This window comes from Fukomys damarensis, unplaced genomic scaffold (genome assembly GCF_012274545.1).
Source record: "Fukomys damarensis isolate Sample0158 unplaced genomic scaffold, DMR_v1.0_HiC HiC_scaffold_18, whole genome shotgun sequence".
Classification (NCBI taxonomy): Eukaryota; Metazoa; Chordata; class Mammalia; order Rodentia; family Bathyergidae; genus Fukomys; species Fukomys damarensis.
Genome location: NW_022900930.1, coordinates 34663966 through 34670816, shown reverse-complemented (window position 1 = coordinate 34670816; position 6851 = coordinate 34663966). Strand labels below are relative to the sequence as shown.

The 6851-nt window shown below is 40.6% G+C and overlaps 1 protein-coding gene across 3 annotated transcripts in view; it reads right to left on the bottom strand.

The window, feature by feature from the left end:
- Sh3rf1 (SH3 domain containing ring finger 1) overlaps positions 1-6851 on the bottom strand; it is a 202758-nt gene that overhangs the window by 177493 nt on the left and 18414 nt on the right. For all 3 annotated transcript variants that reach the window (XM_010629845.2, XM_010629843.3, XM_010629844.3), the window contains exon 3: positions 4652-4754. The gene's annotated coding sequence lies outside the window, so the exon portion shown is untranslated. The remainder of the gene's footprint in view (positions 1-4651; positions 4755-6851) is intronic.

Here is a 6851-nt window from a genome sequence, read left to right as displayed (position 1 = left end):
CCCCCCTTCCCCCCTGGCAATTGGGAGGAGAGGCCAGCATGCAGTTCTACGTGGCTGCTGTGTAAGTTGGCAAGTGGGACTCCAGATCTAGAAGCCACGAAGGAGCAGAACATTCCAATAGGCTTCAGTTCTAGGACTCATCCTCCAACACAGCTTCCTAGAAACCCTGCTCATTCATTAATAAAGTATATGATTTGCTCCACAGTTGGCTAGTGAGTCTTAGATCTAGCCTTTCTATTTGTGAAAACTCTGGAGGGACAGAAGAATTGCTAGTAGAAGTGAGAGCCTAAGCTCCTTCACATGTCTAACATTTCATGTGCATCAAACCTTAAAAAAATATTTGGAAGGGGTAAGGAGGGATGAAGAGTTATGTCATATTGGGATAGACATTTCTTTGGGGAAGATGAAAGGAATTCTGGAGAATGCATGGTGGTAAGGGTGCTAACAATATGAATGTACTCAATGCTACCAAATGGCATATTTTAAAATGGTCATAATGGTAACTTTTATGCTGTATATACTTTACCATAACAATAAAAACTTCAACTCAGAGCAACAGCATTGTACAGTGATCAGTAAACACCCATGTAGCTACATATACTGATAAGGGAACGTATTTTTACCTGTTAGTTTCTTAGTGGTTATAAATTTTCTTATAATATTCCCAGTATGGCAGGCTGATGTGATACTATGGAATCAGACAGTCCTAGATTTGACCAGTAGGACACCTAGTCGATAGGACCTCAGCCAAGTTACAAATCTTGTTGTGCCTCAGTTTTCACTTGTTTTTTTTTTTTAATCTTTTAAAGGTACAGAATCTTCCATATGTCACCAATTTCAAAGAACTACCACATAAAAGACCCCGGGTAGATGTGGCAGAGAAAACAGCACCCAAGTGTTTCATTCATCTCCATGTTTCCCCTTCAGGTGCAGTGCAGGTGGGTGACAGGCACCCCCAGCTCTGAGGTTCCTGTACCACATCCAGGTGGCTCAGGGGCTCTGACTGCTCTGTAATGAACCCAGTCCAGTTTGGCGCCTCTGGACTTACCAAAGATCACTCCAAGACGTTTGTGAGCTCACTGTCTTGTAAAAAGAGTGGAGCCACACCCTATTTTCAACATCTCTGAGATGAAGGATAATTTGTTAGAAAAATGTTTATAGCTTTAGGACCACTGCATATTGTCCCTAATGGGACCTACTTCTGAGAGAATGGAATGACTGCATACCAAGACAGACTTGACCTTAAGCCTTGTCAGTCAAGATCCAAAACCATCCTCAAAGCAGGTACCCTAGAAATCTAAACCCTTAGGTGAGCCCACCAGGTCAACTTCAAAAGGAGGAATCTGCATATCTCAAGCATGGTAAAAAACTTGTAAGCCTGAAAGCAAATTGAGGCAATCTCCTCAAATTAAATAATAATGCAAACCTCTTATATGAGCTAAATTATGATTAACAGCTGCTTGTTATTGTCAGGATAAGATAATGTTGCATGTGGAAATGTGTATTAAGAAAGCATGAAAGTAACAAACTTATTCTGTGATGGTTTAACGTATTTCAGGGCCTCACATTCTATAATTCTAGGCCGTCTGTGTCAATGCCATCTTGGAATTCCATTCATACATGATTAGGTTTAATGGACCCAGCCTGTCTTCACTGTTGAGAAAAGTGAGGTCACTAGGAGCTGTCAACACTGAAGAGGAAAGACCTCAACAGAAGGGTTGCTGAGGTTCAGGTGTCAGGGAAGGTGTGGACAAGAGGCCAAAACCTAGCCATGCAATGAAAACCAGCTGAATCAGATGCCTAAGACATTTCGTACCCACCTTATTCTATGGGCCATATCAGATATGCCATGCTGCTCACCACCAGACAAGTTACTGGGAAGGCTTTTCATGTCCATGGTGACATCTGTTTTGAATTTGAGAGGAAAAATCTGGGAGGACGTCTCCCCATGAGTTCTGACCCTTCCCCACATTCTCTTAGCCTGGTAACAATATCAATATCCCTAATTAACTGGCCTGGCTTAAGTCCTATTTATAGAACAGACCATTCCAGACCAGGAAGCCCTCAGCTCCAGAAGAATAATGAATCTTCTGTGAACACAAATTGAGCCAATGATCGTGGACTAAGATAGATGACCTGAAGCCGGAATAGTTGTTTTCCAGCTTCCTCGTTCTCTGCTACCCTATAGAAACCCCTTACCCTGTAAGAGATTTGCTGTACTGGCACTTGGGAGCCAGTGGCCCCTCTCAGGTCTTTATCTTAATAAAGTCTGCCCTTGCTGTGACTTTCTCTCTCTCTCCTATTTCACACAAAAGTTTTTCTCGAAGGCAAAACTGTTGCTGCCTTTGCTTTTTGGCAAGGAGGTCAGGGTCTCAGAATAACATTTATTTAAACACTAAGGTAAGTCTGAAGCTCTTTCTAAAGTAAATCAATTTTTGTGTGGTCACTCTTTGAAAATGTAGTATATCCTCCTACTCTGTGAGAAACACAGACAAGGGTCCAGAACTTTCCTACTTGCACATCATCTGTGTACACGTTCCTCTTTTGCTTTCCTTAAGAAACTGGCCTGAACTAGAAGTGCGAGAGATGAACACCACAGTCCTTACCAGAGAACAAATGGTTAATCCCTTTGCCAGCAGCTCTCCCAGTCCCACAGGGGGACAATATTTAGGGAATGTCATCGTGTGAAGCATGTAGAATTCAGCAATCAAGCCTTTCTACATTCTACTTTAATTCAAGTTAGTCCACTGAACAATATGTTGTAGAGCCTGTTAACTCAGTGCTTAGCACTAGAATCATCTTGACTGGTTTATACTTCAAAGGGTGGTGTTTTGATTTTCTTGAAGAGGGATAGAAGTACCACTCCTGTAAAATCTGTTATTTTGTTTCACAAAAGAAAGAAAGAAAGAAAGAAAGAAAGAAAGAAAGAAAGAAAGAAAGGTCCCCAGGGAGTACAGCATCTATTTCAGTGGCGTCTCATTATATGTGTATTTAACTTATGTGAAGCAACCATTTATACTTGGATGATGGGTAAGAAGAAGGAAATAATTCAGTGCTATAACTTAAACCAATATAAAACTACATCTGACATATATTCTATGTACTACATACTGCCTTGTTCTATATGTGTTATACTTATGTAAGTATACTTAATTTTACAGGCAATATAAGGAAATTTGCAGGGGTAATTTTGATTAAAAACAATTTTTTCTTATACCCTAATCTGGAACCTAATCCATGAGGAAAACCAGTCACCATCATTGGGACCTGATGATCGACATTGTCGCTTAAGGAGTCCTCTCTGACCCAATGCATCCCCTCCAGGTAAGGTCCCTGCTTCTGAGAGCCAAGATCCACAGGACAATCTCACCCTACTGACAGGTGTGGTTTCCTGCCTCGGCCCAATGTCTCAGCATTTCCCACTCATCTGTCAGGCCCACTTCCTGCACTGAACCCTACCCACTTGTTAACACAGCTGCCTGCTCAGCTCTTCGCCTTTGGCTTTTCCTGTCAGCTACTGTGTCACTTAACCGTCAGTTTCTCAGGCACAGGATCATTGTTAAACTGTTTCACCCACATTTAGTAGAGTATCAGGTACGTCCTAAGTGACAGACAAATGCTGAACAGAACTCCAGCTGTGTGTGGCTTTATCATTACTCCTGCTGTTGCCTCCTTGAGAACAGAGCCACTGGTAACAACCTGCCGTTCAGTCAACACCCCTTTCCCTGCCGGCCTTGAAAGCAGCCCTAAGACTAACTGAAGCTCCTCATCTGTAAAATGCCTATAGTGGAAATATGCTTTAGTATCTATTGAAATGTTATAAAACACTCCCCCAGGGAATACGGATACTTATATATGTGCCCATTTTCCAATAATGACAATCGTGGAATTTATTTTCTCTCCCTCTCCTTCTCCCTCTCTCCCTCCCTCTCCCTCTCCTTCCTTCTCTCTCTGTGCCAAGACTCTCAAAATAAATAATTCTATACTTAATTAAAACCACTATGTTGACCCTTTCAATTCCCATTTTTGGCAACTTTCCTTTCTTTGATTGTGATTTTCAGTTCAAGGACTCTTGCACTTTTTCTCTAAGTGTGACCTGGGAACCACCTGCCACAGAAAAACTGCAGGTGTTTATTTACAATGCTTATTCTTAGACCCTTCAACAAACCTGTTCATCAGAATCTCTAGAGGTGGGACTCATGAATTTGCATATTTCACAAACATTCCAGGTATTTTCATGCTTGCTTAAGTTTGTGACACCCTGGTTCATTTCTATATGTTTATCATAAAATACCCATAACCTTCCTGGAAGAAAGCAATTTAGATAAATGGTATAAGAAAATATCCTACATAATATAATTATGATGGCCTTCAGGTGTTAAGAGCATTAGTTAAAATAATTCTTAATGTATTGTCTTCATTTTTACTTGACCTTTGTACTCTCAGGTTTTATATTCACAATGTTTGACAATGCCCATTACTGTTTCTTCAGAAATTATGATAAAGTGGGTATATGATGTAAAACAAGGAATCAGTACCTAAGTGCTAGATGTAAACTGTAATATGTGCAATCAATGAAAGATTTACCGAGGGCTGCTATGACCCGGGAACTGTGCCCCGTCAGGGAGACACTGTAATAAGGAACACTCACTTTCTTTCTTCGGGTGCTGGTGGTCTAGTGGAAAATGTAGATAGGTACACAGGTAAGGCCCCCACATGGTCACAGCAACAAGTAGGTCTGCGGATACAGGCCACTGCCAGGAAGAAAATCAGCTTACTATTAGCCACACTGCAAGCAGAAAATAATACAAAACCAATCCATTACTTCCCCGGTGAGAGAAATACATTCTGGTTCATGGATCAACAACCAGAGAGTCCTCCAGGAATCACCACGACATTGGGCTTGCTCGGGTCCTTCCTCTCCCCACTGCACACTTAGTCCTGGCTATTTGCAAGAAATGGCTCCCGGCTCTCCCTACGGATGGCTGCACAAAGGATCCCCACCTCTCTGGTTCTTCCCACGGAAGTGCCTGAAAGAGCATTCACTCCCTCTCCTCCCTTCTCTCCCACCTCCTACCATGTCTTGATCTCCTTCCTTTTGCAAAAACATCTGTCTCCTACTATCTACGTCTTCCTACTCTCTATCTTGTATCTTGCTATTAATTTAGATTTGGCATTTCTCGTATAAGAGAAACCATGTGATATTTGTAACATTCAAGCTTGTGGGTCTGATTTATTTCACTTAACATTATGAATTTAAGGTGTATCTGTTTTCCTGCAAACCACTCAAAGTTTATTGTTCTCTACGGCAGAGTAGTATGTCATTGTGTATAAATCCCACATTTCCCTAAAAATTAATTTAAAATTGTATTTGTATTTCAAGGCTTCACTTAAAGCCCACTTAATCTATGAAGAAGTTTTTTGGAAGCTTGCAGCTCTCATTCATTTCCTTCCTTTCTAAGCATCTACAATATCTATCGCCATTTTGCTCAACTTGACATTTCATTCCATATTCACTCACTGTTGAATTATTGACACGAGCACTTCCCGCTGGTATAATATGAGTAAATAGTTCCCTCCACTTGGCTACAAACCATAGACGGACAGGGACCACATTTCCACTTTTCAGTAACAGTATTATTGAGATATAATTCATACATCGTACCAATCACCCATTTGAAGTAGACAATGCAATAGTTTTTAAAGAATTGGAATACCATTCTTACCATTTTAGAACGTTTTTCTCATCCCCCAGGGAAACGTGTAACCAATGGCAACCATTCCCCATTCGTTCATATCAAAGTGGTTTAAAGGGATTAAACAGTGCTTCCTTGAAAGATGTTCAAAGTCTAATCCTCAGAACCTATGGCTGTGACTCAGTTTTGAAACAGGGTCTCTGCAGATGGAGTCAAGTGAAGAAGCAATCACACTGGATTAGGATGAGCCCTAAATCCACTATGAACCACGTCTCGATCAGAAGAGGGAAATTTGAAGAAAGGGACACAGCCCTAGAGGGGAGATGGCTGCGTGCAGGTGGAGGCAGAGACCCGAGTGATGTATCTCAGACAGGGGAAGCTAGGACCGGGGCCGTGAGCTAAAGCAGGTCCTTCAGAGGGAGCATGGTCTTCCCAACACTTCGACTGCAAATTTCTAGCATTCAGATCTGAGAGTAAATTTCTGTGATTCTGGGCCACCCAGTTTATGATTTCTTGTTTAGGCAGCCTAGGAATCTAAGATACATACCAGGAACACCACTTACTCCTGTCCCTAGTAAACCATTAAATTACTCTCTGCCTCTGAACATCAATATCTTCTGGACATTTTTAAGACATAGAATTATAAAGTATTCAACCTTTTGTTACTTTTCGCCTACTATAACATTTTTAAGATTCATCTATGTCATAGTTTATATCAGTATTAATTGCTGAATACTATTCCATTTTATGGGCATACCACATTTATTCACCCATTCATCAACTAATGGACATCTGGACTATTTCCACATTTGGGTAGTGTAAATAGCACTGCTATGAAGGTTCATGTACAAGTTTTTGTGCGAATATGTTTTCCCTTCTTTTAGGTATATATCTAAGAGTCCAATTGCTAGGTCATATGGCAAACCTATGTTTAACCTTTTGAGAAATAGTACACTGTTTTTCAAAGTGGTTGCACCATTTTACATTATCATTATCAAATGTTTGAGGGTATATTCTTCTTACCAACACTTATTATTACCTGGTTTTAAAATTACAGCCATTTTGTAGATATGTAGTAGTATCTTACTGTGATTTTGTTTTGCATTTCCTTGATGGTGCTGAGCATATTTTCTTTTCTTTTTTTTTTTTTTTTTT